Below are 15,365 nucleotides of genomic sequence, written 5' to 3' on the forward strand. Positions count from 1 at the left end.
AATAATAATAATAATAATAATAATAATAATAATAATAATAATAATAATAAATTAAATAAATAAAGTATCTGATTCTTTAGTATACCAGAAGTTAGTCTGACCCAAAATGTCCCAATACTTGAAATTATCAGGTGGATAATTTCAGGAATGGCTGATGTTTATTAAAATCTAACACAAGATACAGAAAAATGCATATGTTTTTCAAGAATTAATTTAGAATTTTTTCCTCTTTCTATTTTATTTTATTTGTTTACTTATTTATTTTGAGATAAGACTCATTTGAGCCTTATGTAGTGAAGGAACTGATTTATTCATGAGAATGTTCACAGCACCATCTGGGTATTTTTTTCTTTTGTGTTTTGATGTTTCATAATGATAATGCCAGGCAACGAGATATGTACAAACAGCTTATTTCTTGGAAAGAATAATATCTAGGAGATAACCCCCATCCTAATGATAACAGTCAAGAGTACAACTCAGCTTAACTGAATTGTTCGTTAGTGCATAGCTATCCAAATTCTAATTTTTTCCCTCCTGCATCCTATAACATGCACTGAAAATATTTTTACATTTTTACAGTAAAATTCAATTTTTGTAAAAACCCAAACATCCATTTATCCATTAATTGCTTGCTTATTTAGAGTGCTGTAAATTCCAACACAACAAAATTATATGAACACACACGAACTATACATGTGCACGTGCACGTACATAATCTAAATATCTTTTGTGTCATCCTTAGCATAAAAAATGGGGGAAGAGACTGTAAGAACTGATAACGGGTGTTCCAATACTTGTTGAGACATCAACTTAGAATAAAAATATGTTGATTATAATTCAAATACAAGAACAATGTTGAATTCAGACTGTCACGTGACTGCTACCAGAATCAGGATTCTGACTCAGACAGAAATTCTCCATTTGGGCAGAGCCTTGGGCATTTAGAAACAGCCAGCTATCTTCAATCAGGGTTTACAGAATTTACCTAGTCTTTTAGGATTTCTAGCTATATGATCTCATAATTTGACTCTAGCCTGTCCTCTGCTTGGAACTTGTAGACTAAGCTCTGGCATTTTGCAAGCAACAGAGCCAATGCACAGTTAAGCTTCCAGTGGCTCTGATGAGTTGATCTCGCATTGTTGAACACAAACATTGACCAATTAGTCAGTGATACAACATAATTGTTTTTAAAACAGTTCATTACCAAAGAAAATTAAAATACTTTTGTTTCTGATTTTGGACATCTTAGCTTGTGACTGACTGGATTTCGAATGGACACAGTCATATTCTGCCCCCTTCACCCACCCCTTTTCTTTGTTACAAAATGAAATTTCTTCACATGAATCGTTCTCTAGGATTACAAGCATTTCTCCTTCCTGTTTGCTTATTCAGCTCCTCCCTTAAACAATTTTATTACAAGTTGGAGGTCTCCCAATTCCATGTCTTAAGCCCTCATTATATTTTACTTCATTTTTCCCCCATGACAACTCCTGCACACCCAGGCCTTCAATTTGAACATCCATAGGGTTGACTCAAATTTTTACCACCAGTCCTCACTCTTCTCTGAAAATCAGACCAGTATTTCTAACATACATTATACTTAATCCCTCTTCCTGAATTTTTGCAAGTATTGCACTGTCTGTCCAAACTAAGTAAATTAAGAGCATAATTCAAAGCCGCTCTACTTCCTGCAGTTCCTCTTAATGCAATGTTCTTTCAATTCACTTATTTTTGTATACAGAAACTGAGAAATTAAAGGCCACCTCCTCCGTACAATTTAATAGAGAACGCTGCTGCCCCTTCCTGATATTTATCTGTTGATTCCATTCACATGGTTTAAATCTTTACTACTACCTCTCTATTCTAAGACAATAATCACTCCCATCCAGGGCTTATTGACACACTCTTTCATTGCCCTCACTAGATCTCTTCTTTTGCCTGTCTAATGGACCTATAACACCACATCCAAAAGAACTTTATGAAACATAAATATGATCTCTATAACATTTCAATGGCTTCTTATTGCACTATTAAAGACCAGAATCCTAAGCATGGCCTGTGATGTCTGTCCCACTACCTTCACTCTCAGTTCTATCTTACATCCTGCTCTCCTTTACTCTTTGCAACAAGGAGGGTGTCTGTCTACTTTTTCACGTTGGTTCTGTTCACAGCATCGTAATCTATGCTGCTCACTGTAAATCTGAACCATCTGCCGGTTTCTTTAAGCTAAGGCCTACTTATGTCTCTGATAATTGTGTATTCCTCTCTCAGGAGAGTCCTCCCTGACTTTGACTCCCTCATAAAAGCCTACGTTGGAGCTACCAGCTATTTGTGCTTACTATATCATGTAAATATGTTAAAAATCAACATATTTGTGAAATTATTTAGCTGGTCATTTTTTTCCTCTACACTGGAAGCTCTATAAGAGCAAGAATGTTGGGTATTTTTGCTCACATTTCCCAGTGCTTTAACAGAATGCCTGGCATGAGTAAGTCCTCCATAGACATCTGTGGAATAAATCAGTAGGTGAGTGTAGCGGAAGATCTGTTGTTTTCTGAATTTTTCTTTGGAGTTCTTGGTTCTACATCAATTAGTGTTCACACAGAGCTTCTCTGTGGGTTACACCTCAGCCATCTGGAATCTTTTAAATGAAACTTAAGAGATAATTTCAAAAGATAATCAACTTTTAAGAAATGTTCCTATTTTAATAGTGTATGTACATGGTTTCAAAAGAAGAATACAGTTGAGCTTATGATGAAAAGTAATCTACAAGTTCTTCCTCTTGGATCCCAAGCCCATTTCCCAAAGGCACTATCTTTAAATATGTCCATATTTAGTGCTTTTAGTAATTACTTTTATAGCACTATTTCTAGATTGATGAATTATTTAGATAATATGAATTTATTTCCTGATATACAAAATGAGATTTTACTTTAGGCTATTCTTTCCTATCTCTTTCCAAAGCTTAATCCTTATACAATTATGTTTAGTTCTTCAGTTACTTGTCTTTCTACTTTTAAATAATATCGGCTTCTTTAACTTCATTAACCATCCACATTTCAGCAATATCCCCTGATTCTTCCCTTTGAATGATTAATTTTACTTTTAAAACTTTGCACTTTGTGATTTTACTCTAATATTTTGCACTTTCTTGATAAAAGTTATATTAACAAATGCATAATCTGATTATCTCAATGTTCTTTCTGTAAGTTTATACATCATTAAATATGTCTAAAACAAGAAAAAATTGCTCTGAAGGTAAAATAGTTAACATGCTATACATATTTACTTTAATAACTGAAAAATGTTGAACTACCTAAATTAATGAATTTACAAGTCATCTATAACAACTTGGTAGACTCTTGGGAGGGAGATTGGAAAAAAAATGTTCTCCTTCTGCTTGTTTAAATAAAATAAATTACACCTAGATTTCTTGTAATCTTATAATTATATGTATTATTTCAAGTAATTTATAATAAGGTCTACCTGAAATTAAATTTAACATACATATAGAATTTTCATAGGCAAGGTGAATCAACAATCTCTGGGTAAGATTCACGTATCATAAGTTATTGATGCATATTACTCAAAATGATGACTACATAGTTTTTGAAGTAAAAACGGAACACAATCACAAATCAATGACATCCTAGACAACTTTCTCAAGAAGTAGGTAGGCACTTAGCTCAATTAACATATTTATTTTCTTTCTTTTTTTTTTTTTTTGAGTAACAAGTAAAAAAGAGAATCTCTAATGACTTTTAGAAATTTCTCCATGTCTCCACAACTATAGAGTTTATGGTTTAATAAAATTATGCTTTTAAAATAGAACATATAAGGTTGATAGTCAGAATACATAGAAAAGGAAACAACCTAGAGTTCACATTGAAAAAAAAAATATCCATGTGTAACGAAGTCATTTGAGAAAATAGAATAGTGGCTATATACATTTTGAAGTAGGAAATGTAATATAAACTAGATGGAAAATTAAGTTTAGTTGGACAAAGATACGTGGGTATAGTGTAAATAACTGTAGATAAAACCCAAGAAAATGAATAAAGCTTAGTTGTAGTTTATGAATAAGTCTACTAAGATTCTATTAAAAACTGAGGAATCCATTCACCTCAATTTTCTCAACTTTTTCATCTATTTGACTACCTATTCCATCATGTGAGTATTTACTGCCAATACAAAATGTCCTTTAACAGTAATTCATTCAAATAAGAGAAAAAAATAGAATAGAAGCACATTTTAGGATTTTGATAATGACAATACAAGGTCATTAAAGAGATGATAACATTTTTATGCCCCTCAAAATAAACCAGACCAATCTATTTTACCATAACGCAGTCTTCATGATGATTCAAAACACATCATTGCAGTCTTCATTCTGAAACATTATATACAATCTCAGTTTCTTTATTCTTTTGAAATTTTATCAGGTGTTTCAAGTGTAAACTGGATTCTTTATTATTTCAAAGGCAAGTGTCAAAGAAAATGATCATTCCAAAGCAGTAAGAATGCTATCCTGGTTATGAGATATTAAATGTTTATTAGTTTTTATATATCTGTTTAAAATTTTAATTTCTTTTTAATACACTAATAATAATTGTGTATATTTATGGGCTACAAAATAATGTTTTGATTTTTGTTGTGCATTGTAGAAGACTTAAATCAAGCTAATTAACATATTCATCACCTCACTAACTTTTTTGTGTAGTGAGAACATTAAAAATCTATTTGTAAAATTTTGAAACATACAATGCATTGCTATTAACTGTAGTCATCATGCAGAGCAATAGATCACCAAAACTGAGTTCTCTCCTATAAATACAATTTTGTTCTCTTTGATCAACATGTTCCCTCTTCTCATTCCTTCCCCTTTCCACTGTTTCTGCTAACCACTTTTTACTGTGTTTCTATGAGATAAACTTTTTAAGATTCCAAAATGAAACCATAAAGTATTTGTCTTTGTGAGAAAAAGCTACAAATTAGATTTTATTAAAATAATGTTCAATGACCAAATCACCACCAAGTAAATTAAACCTATTGGCAGACCATTACAAAAGTATAATCTTATAATAAGAAGTTTCTAATATACCTTTTTAAGATTCCCATTATAGTACTAAAAACTAGGTTAGACAACCTGTTACTAAGCTGTAATGACAAGACTGACGGAACTTAATCTTGAAATCAATTAGAGGTTCACTGTAGCTTATTGGCAGAAAATAAAACAAACTGATTTACCCAGTTTCATGCATTCTGATTTAGAAATATAATCTTTGGCATCCAGAAACCATTCCTCAATTGCATGTCTTTGACTACTGCAGTTTGAAGCCAGTGGAGTGCCTTTCTCACTTTCTACCTCTATTGTCAAGTATCTCTTTTCCTATATTTATTTGCAGAAAATATTTCCTAGAAAATGAGTGAATGAAAGGAAGGGTAAATCACATGCATTATAGAAATTTATTTTTCCCTGGGTAGTAGTAGGGAAACATCATGAAGGTAATACATATTGAGGTTTGTAATGTAGAAGTATATATAAAACATATAGAGTGCTTTACTTTCCTTGAGATCAGATTATGTTAAAACTAAGTACATGGAATATAAGCAGATCCTTCTTTAAAATGAACCCAGCCACACTCTATGAATGTCTGATATATGCTAAGAATGTGGATGTCAACTGGGCATTAATCACCTATCAACCATATAATATAGCTTGGTTTCAGAATTAGCAAATAAGAGAAAAATGATTTATCATAGAAATCAGAAGAAAATTTCAGATAACTAGTTGACACTTTTTTTTTTTTTTTTAGATGGAGTCTCGCTCTGTCTCCCAGGCTAGAGTGCAGTGGCTCACTGCACTCGGCTCACTGCAACCCCTGCCCCCAGGGTTCAAGTGATTCTCCTGCCTCAGCCTCACAAGTAGCTGGGATTACAGGTGCATGCCACTACGCCTGGCTAAGTTTTTTTCTATTTTCAGTAGAGACGGGGTTTCACCGTGCTGGTTAGGCTGGTCTCGAACTCCTGACCTCTAATGATCCGCCCACCTCAGCCTCCCAAAGTGCTGGAATTACAGGCATGAGCCACCGCGCCTGGCCGACATTTTTAATAAAATGCAAAAATCCATGATTTTTATTTGAAGAAAACCGAACCAGGAAGTCATAACAAAAGAATGAAAAAAAAAATAATGCACAAAATGTGAAGGAAGTGGGTGGGATAATGAGTGGAAAATAGTCTCAAAAGGCAGTAGGAAATAAACTTCAAAAACAAATGACAAAGATGCCAACACAAGGAAAAGTTTGATGGTATATATACAGGATAGAAAACGGAGTACAGTCCCACGATTTATGTAATAAGTGTTCAAGAGGTAGAATCAGATCATTTTCAAAAAGGGTAATAAAGACATTTATAATAATGATATTAATATTAACACTGATATACTTTGCTGAAACAAATAGTAATAAGAAATTTTACCCTATTCAAATCTACTGCAAGACTAAAGTTATTTAAGCAGCCACTTAGGCAGTCCCACCTTTTTACTGGATAGAAGGAAAAATCATTTCACATTATCAGTTTTCCCTAAATTAATCTCTAACTTCACAGAGTTGTAAAAATGTTGTGCCTTAGTCAGGAGTGACAGTACTCAAATAAGGATACTCTACCTAATGGTTACGTAGCTGTATTTAAAGCCAAGTTTGGATAATTGTCTTTAACAATTTAAATCCAAAATTTAAAGCTAAAAATTACAAATTGCTGAATAATTTGCTTCCTGCCCAACTCTCTGACCTAATTTCACATCACCGTCTTTCTCGTTCACTCCATTGTCATTTTGCAGCTATTACCTTGGTTTACTTTCTTCTTAGTAGTAATCATGACCGGAAATTATGATATTATTTGTTTCAGTGTTAGTGTCTGTACTGCAACACCGGATATAAACTCGATGAAGGTAAGCATCTTGTCTGTCCTATTCATTACCAAATCATCAGCACTTACTATATTCCCAGCACTTCTAGCACTGCCTGGGCCTTAGCTGCTGCTCAATACATAAATAAATATGAATAAAAAAAGAAATGTGCAAGTAATCTCTAGAATCAAGAATAAAATATGAAATATTTTTTACCACAGTATTCATATGTAAAATCACTAACAAAATATTAAAATGAAGTTAATCATAGCATAGTACTTAACCTTATAAGATTATTGGCAGATTTAATGAGACAATGCTCACAAAAAATGTAACACAAGGCCTGACAGCCAGGAACACAGAAGGTGTTCAAGAGAGGTTCTTATCATTGTTTATTGTTATTTCTCCAGCAAATATGTAAAGAAATTACTAAGGCACCAGGATTAATAAATTTTAATGTGTACAAAATATATTAGAAAGAAAATATATCAGAAAGAAAATATTAACACATTTAATTATGCATAAGAAATTATCAAAAGAAAGTCTGAAAACTTTTCAAATAATGTTAATAATTTATGGAAAAGTTTCATTATTTGAAAAAAAGTTATCGTACATAAACCTTAAATTCACCTCAGTAACATTAAAAGTTTGTGCATATTTACTAATGTTCAAAAGAGTTAACTTATCGTTACCTATCCTCCTCAAAATGAGCTTACTAAAGTATGCATGGCACTTTCTTTGGCTATTTAGAATCATGTATCTACTTGAATAACACCACAATAATTATTTATTATGTTGAATGATAAGATGGTCTTATAAAAATAACTTAGAGGAACAAAATTATAAATAAAATGCAGGTAATTATCAAAGCAAAATCTTCAAGTTAACTTTATGTTTAAAAGATGTTTAAAATTGCATTTTAAATCTTGAAGAACACTACTTCTATTGTTAATGTAGACATGTGCAGCTTAAAATGAATCAAAATCTATATATTCATGAGTTACAATAAACTAAGCCCCACAGGATAAAGTTGGATTTAGGTGATTGTATAGATTGTACTATCAAGGAATTACTTTTTGTTGAAATCCATTTTCTATTTCAAGTCATCTAATTTGCCTAGTGAAATTATAAAAAAGATAATAAAATTAAAATATTTTCCTGGAAACACATTTCATTCAAATACAATTTTAAGTGATTAATTGCTAGCCTCAGTAAATATGATGTTCCCAGAAATGTGTGTTGCCAGAGTAATTTATCCCACCACATGGATAGTAGTAAAGTGCTGATGGTCCTTGATATATGAGGTGAACTTGTACATGGTTCAGATGTAGCTTTAATGAAATTCCATTTAGAACTGTAACCATAGCTATTCTCAGAAGTTTACAAAAGCAGGGGAAAATGACTTTACATTTTTCTAACGTGTCATAGCTACTGCTAGTATTTCCATATTAAAGGTTTCATGCGACTTAGTAAGAATTCAAATCTAGTTATTGTGTTACATATACAGTTAGTTACTAGTGGATCTTGTGTAACATTAGTCAACATATGCCTTCTCTGACTCTCTACATTCCATTGCTTTGGATATGTGTGCTGTTGTTTAGAGGATGCTTAGACTCACATAGCTTTTGCAACTGATCTTCCTTCATAAGTTGTGGCTATTAGAAGTTCAGGAATAGAGATGGGTACCAGTTATTCAGTGATTATGGGGAGCCTTTGTTAGCAAATTATTATATTCTGTATGCAGAAAATCATAGATAGAAGCACATTTAGAGAAAATCTAATGTTATTTCCTACAGACCTGGGAGGTCATGCTATTTATCTAGGATTGCACAATGAGTTTCCGGCAGAACTGATGATGATCAGAATCCAGGCTTTTTGGCTCCAAAGCAAGTATTTGCTGTTTCCACTACATTGTGCTACTTCAGATATTGCCAGAAAGTGGATCACAGGTAACTGTGAGAAATTATGGCTTTATATAATTTAGCTTGGGGCTCAGAAACCAAGATGTTTTAATTTATGTCATCTACATCCCTCAAATGTTTTGAGTACGTATAATAAAATGCATGGCTATACAGAAGTGTTACAAACAAGGTGGAGGGAGCCTGTATTTTGTAAAACTATAGGCTCGTCTCTCATACTACTATTCCCAAGACATGGAAGAAAGCTGTGCACATGTTTAACACTTTATAAATATTTGTTGCATAAACAAATACATAAAGTGTAAATATTAATGAACTCACAGGATGTCTTCCAGTGCTGGTTCAGTTCTAATGCTGTGTGAGTTTAGAAATTGTGCACAAACAAATCTTTGCGGCAGCCAATTTTTGTTAAGCACGTCAGTGATATCTAATGAGTTCCTTAAAAATTATTCTTCTCTACCAAACTTAATGAAAGCTAAGGCAAAAACAAATATATCTATCATCATTCATGATTTGAGTAGAATTTCTTATTTTATTATTGTCAAAATAACTCAAATTTGTCATTATTTTCCTTTTAACTATATGAATGACTCTCTAGAATTTTAGACAATGCCTATTGACTAGTAAAATAAAGTGGGTGGAAAACAGAGAAAAAGTACATAATATTCCTTTCCTGAGCTATCTATTTTAGTACCAAGGCTTTAATGTTGTTATTTGGTTTTATGTTGGCATATCCACCTGGTACCCATTCAAAGGCCTAAATGAAAACCCACACCATACTGATCTGACATATTGTAGCAACCAAATAAAAGCATCTCTTAGACTTCTACAAAACAAATGGTTTATCTAGTTCCAAGGGACAATTCACTTCTGTATACTTCTACTGCACAGCTTAAAAAAAAAAAAAAAAAAAAAAAAAAAAAAAAAAAAAAAAAAAAAAAACAAAAAAAAAAAAAAAAAAAAAAAAAAAAAAAAAAAAAAAAAAAAAAAAGAGAGAGAGACTCTGAACTTGTAAAAGGTCTAATAAAGTATTCAGACAGGAGGGAGAGCTGGGGAATAGACAAAAATAAGAATGGAAACAAAGCAAAAAAGAAAAGGAAGGTGAAAAATACCTCACAGGAAGACCTCTGAGGGAAGTCACTCACACCAAACCTCTGCTTATCCTTCTTGCATTCAGCATTCTGAGGATACACACACATTCCCAAACAAAATAAAACAAACAGAAAATAAAGCTCAAACCAGAAACTAGCAGCACGGTAACTCCAGAAGTGTGAGTTCATTCGTTTTGTTCATTTCAAAAATATTTATGAAGAATGTAAAAGTGTCAAAATAGAATTTAAAAATGCAAGAGGTGTGAATATGACCTCAGCCTTCTCTCAGGGAGCTCACCGGCAAGTAGAGTCAATAGATCATTTACAGCATAGTGTTAAGTCTGGTCAAAGAAGGAATGCACAGGCTGTTGTGGTGGGCACAGAGAAGGAGCCAATTTATTCAGAGCTAGAGGAGGGAAGGGAGTGTATTACAAAAGGTTTACCAGAAGATACTAAAACCCAGTTCTGAAGGAATGACCATTAGCTAGTATAAATTTCAAAGATAGTGGGAATGGCATGTTGGAAAGGCTCTGAAAAGAAACAGGATGACATCTATGGAGACTGCAAATACTTAGTATAGTATAGCTGGTACAAATTATATAGACCTGTTTATGTAATTATAGATTACGTTAAAAATAGATGAGGCTGGAGGTAACCAAGACTCAGATAAAAAGGATTCTGTTCACCAACTTTTATTTGTGTATTATAGTAAGCAGTAGGGTGTCATTCGAAGAACTGAATCATTTGCAATGATCACTCTAAAAGCAATTTTAGAAAGGGTTGAAGGAGACCCAGTTATGAGGCAAGAAGAAGCATCAGTCTGCTTGGCCCAAAGAATTGCTCTGGAGTAATCAGCTCATATTTGTGATGTTAAGTGTGATTGCTTTCTACTAAACGTAATCATCTGTCACATTAAATTAAGTGTCAATTTACTTTTTATTGACTTTGTAGTTTTGTTTGTACTGAATGTGTAAATTACAATTGGTTTGGTTTCCAAACTGGTTCCCATTCGGTGCCCCATAATACACATACCTGGCCATTAAAAATAAATTGTACCTAGAAAATTTAAATTTATTAAGAAATATTTTCCATCAACCTATTAATTCATATCATTCTAGTACCATGATTATAAGTGTCTAGAGAGATGAAAGTTAGACAGATTTGAATGAGAAAGAGAAGATATAAGTGCCTTAGGAAGTCACTCCATGAAGTTAATCTCAACTAGGGTTTAACATCTCCAGCCACCAAAATAACCTATGTTATCAAATAATGCTCCTTAAATACTCATGATCGTCTACTGGACTTTTATGCTTAAATGGAAGGAGCTTCACCAAAAAATAGCCGTGCCCTAGGAAAGTGCAGCACACAACGATGTATTTCACTCCAGGTAAAATTAGTTGTGTCTCAGACTGAGAAATATGTATACATACAATAAATACAGTCATGCACTGCATAGAAATGTTTTTGTCAATGGCAAACCACATGTATGATGGTAGTCTCATAAGATTATGATGCTGTATTTTTGTTGCACATTTTCTGTGTTTAGCTGTTTAGACACACAAATACTTCCCATTGTGTTATAATGTTCAGTACAGTAACATGTCTTACAGGCACAGGTTAGTAGCCTAGGAGCAATAGGCTATACCTATAGCCTTGGGATGTGTTAGGCTATATAATCTGGGTTTGTGTAAGCACACTCTCTGATATTTACACGATGACTACATTAGCTAAGGATCACCTCAGAACATATCGCGGACTTTAAGTGACACATGATTGTACATACATAAATATACACACATTCCATTCAAAATATAAATCCTTTGACTTTTTTAATTGTGATGATTTTGACAAATTCTAACATTTTGAGTAAGAGTTAAAAGAAACCACTCATATACTAATAAATGTCTCTGACTAGGGCAGGATTGTTTGTTCCATAATTCAAAGCAAAACTTTCCATCTTTTTCAGAATATGTATAGAAAACAAAAATATTTGCACACTGGAGTACACAGATGTGGCTGTTTACGGCTGTAAGTAATAGCCCAGGATTTCTGGTATCTTCAACCCCACCTGGCCTTCTCAAGGTTGAGGAATCAATAACTTCTATGTACCTGTACTTGTTTTGACCTATTGGTTTGTATTCCAGTTGGAAAGCTCTGGCTTAAAGAATATTCAAGAGCTGAGAAAGAAACCTTTGCTAGAAAGCTGCTAACTTTAGAGAAAGAATTAACTTGCTGAATAAAAGCTGATTGGCTTTCCTATCTTTAAATTAATAAAACTGTACCTACCTTTAGCAGATGAGTCAAGCATTGAAATGGTAATAGGTGTTAATTCAAATACCACCTTCTTGATGGATAATAGCTGCTTAGAGAGTTCTGTTGAGAAACATTCTAAGGCTTTGTCTAGTCCTAGTTGAAAATAATGCTGGATTGATGAATGACATTTATCATAGAGTAGGAAAGAGTGGCATTAGTAACTGACCCAGACCATAAGGTTGATTGTATAATATAAAATATATATTCTGCAACCCTTTCTTTAAACATATTTTAAGAATTGAACTTTAAGCTTTACATCCTAGGTTTGTTTTATTATTTTGGGTTATAAATAATCCAGCTGGCAAATTTACCTTAATCTTGTGTTGTAGTTCATTTTCCTTGACTCAATGCTTTCAATGTAGATGCTTATTTTTATTGTTTTCTCTCTTCTTATGGATCTTGTAATATGTAGCTTATTTTATTCCTATTTATCTTTCACTTTTAAGTAGAGATTAAGAAATGGCCTTAAAGAAGGACACAGACAAACATGGTCCTGGTTCTAGAGGAAGCTAAAAATGTTCACTTTTCCTGTGAGATTTACACAGGAGTTTCTGCAACATAAAAGAGATCACAAGGCCAGTACTGATGAAGCCCTTGATTCTGTGCTTGTTACCTAGGAATGATTGACAGTAATACCTTAAAAATCACTGTCTCTGTGACTTAGGAGAAACAGGACGAATTATCCCAGGATGAAATATAGCCCAAGAATATTGTGGGAATAATGCAGATTGATTTTTTTCTCTTTTCTAAACTCACATATGTATCCCTCTTTCAAATAGTTATTGACTGCTCACTTCAGTCCCTTTTCATATAGAGAATGAGGTGTATTTCATTTGTTCAAAACTACAAAAATAATCATCCTTCTTATCTTTCAAAATAAAAATCAACTTTGCTCCCAACATGTTTGATATCTGGAACATATCAATTAATAACTTCACTTTAGAGATTCATTACATAAAATGTTGGAATCTATGCTATAGCATTACCATAAAGAGCTGGATTAAATAGGAAAATGAACAGATACACCAAAAGGAAAGTGAGCAAGACATAAATGTCAGAGGCGTTTGAACTGGAGCAACTGCATCTTGAACAGGAGCTGGGTAAAATAAGGCTGAGACCTACTGGGCTGCATTCCCAGACTTAGAATTTCTAAAACATTCTAAGTCACAGGGTGAGAGAGGAGGTCGGCACAAGATACAGGTCATAAAGACCTTGCTGACAAAACAGGTTGCAGTAAAGAAGCCGGCCAAAACCCACCAAAACCAAAGTGGTGATGACAGTGACCTCACCAGGACAGTTTACAAATGCTATGGCAACATCAGGAAGTTACCCTATATGGTCTACAAAGGGAGGCATGAATAATCCACACCTTGTTTAGCATGTTGTCAAGAAATAACCATAAAAATGGTCAACCAGCAGCCCACAGGGCTGCTCTGTCTATGGAGTAGCTATTCTTTTATTCCTTTACTTTCCTAATAAACTGGCTTTCACTTTAGTCTATGGACTCGCCCTGAATCATTTCTTGCATGAGATCCAAAAGCCCTCTTTGGGGTCTTGATCTGGATCCTTTCCTGTAACATCTCTCTGGCGACCATGGAACTGACTATACCTTTAGGATTAAGGGTCCTCTTGTAAAGGAGTTGGGGAGATATGTCAGGTTTTGGAACCAGAGCGACTCCATCTTGAGTGCAAGCTAGGACAATGAGGCTGGGACTTCCTAGGCTGCATTCCCAGAAAGTTAACTATTCCCAGCCTTTACACGCTTACAGTTAAGGGAACAGAGGGATGATGTTTACTAAACAGACCCAGACTTGGGAGTGTCCTGATATCCCAATAACCTGAGAACAAAGGCATTCCTAATTTTGCTTTAAAGTCAGTAATATTGATTCTTGCAAAATATAGTAATTAAGAAAATTAATCCTTTATCACAAACCCTTGTAGCAGAGCATATTTCCTCATGATCTTTTTCTTTCTAACCTAGGTAAAAGGAAGTACCTAGGTTAAAAAAAAAAGTACTCTATTTTTTCTTTTTTTTTACCTAGGTTAAAAAAAAAAAAAGGTTTTGTACCTAGGGTGAACACATTACTCCTCTTACTTTCAAGAATGCCCTACTCTGTTTATGGAGTAATTGTTCTTTCAGAACTTTACTTTCTTAACAAACTTGCTTTTGCTTTACACTGTTGACTCACCCTTAATTTTTTCTTGCGCAATATCCAAGAACCCTCTCTTGGGGTCTGGATTGGGACCCCATCCTGTAACATAAATAGTGTATTCATACAACAAGAAATAAAATGACTAATCAACTTAAATGTTCTATTTGCTAGTCATCAAATAAATGTAAATTAAAGTGAAACCCCTTTGGAAATGTTTAAAATAAAACAACAGTGTAATTCCAGGAAACAGGCACTCTCTCCTCCAGGGGTATAATCTTCCTGGAGGCTAGTTTGACAATATTTATCAATACCTTTAAGTGTCATATACAGTAGTTCATCTCAACAGTTCCTTTTCTGAAAAGATATCCTAAGAAAAATGTCTGCAAAAACTTCCTTATAATTGTTTTTAGTGGTCTCTCAAAGAGTAACGTAGCCCTAAAGCAGATAATAGAGTTTGAAAACAATACAATGAGAACCATACAGTGCTTTCGCCACGTGGACACGAATTAGCAGAGGAGGGGAATTAGAAGACTTTAAAGGACAGGGGCAATGCGTGCTTGCAAAGGATGGAAAAAACAAAAGTAGCAGAAGCATCAAGGATTAAGAATGAAAGTTCACTGGATGTCAGCTTCAAATCCTGCTGAGAGTCAAGTCTGGGGCTGTCTTTTTACTTCCTTCCGTGTTTCTAATTAATTAGTGTCTTTCTCTTGTTCCATCACCAGGAAATCTAACTTGCATGCACAAATAACTCATCCTTGGCTCTGTCGATGTCACTGCTAAACAAGCATGATGGGTTACACACTTCCTTTCACTCCAATTGAACAAAAACTTTCTCACTGAAATATTTAACAGGAAAAGTAATAGTTTTGTTTGTTCATTTGTTTTTTTGTTTGTTTTGGGGGCACAACACCTTAAAGAATATCCCATTCAACACTTCAATTTTGTAAATGAAGAGATAAGACTAAAATGATAAACTGGTTTT

The 15,365-nt window shown here is 33.6% G+C and overlaps 1 protein-coding gene across 1 annotated transcript in view; it reads right to left on the reverse strand.

The window, feature by feature from the left end:
• The window catches only part of NAALADL2 (N-acetylated alpha-linked acidic dipeptidase like 2), a 978,063-nt gene that overhangs the window by 408,468 nt on the left and 554,230 nt on the right, over positions 1 to 15,365 (reverse strand). The window lies entirely within an intron of this gene.

Source organism: Piliocolobus tephrosceles, chromosome 2 (genome assembly GCF_002776525.5).
Source record: "Piliocolobus tephrosceles isolate RC106 chromosome 2, ASM277652v3, whole genome shotgun sequence".
Taxonomy (NCBI): domain Eukaryota; kingdom Metazoa; phylum Chordata; class Mammalia; order Primates; family Cercopithecidae; genus Piliocolobus; species Piliocolobus tephrosceles.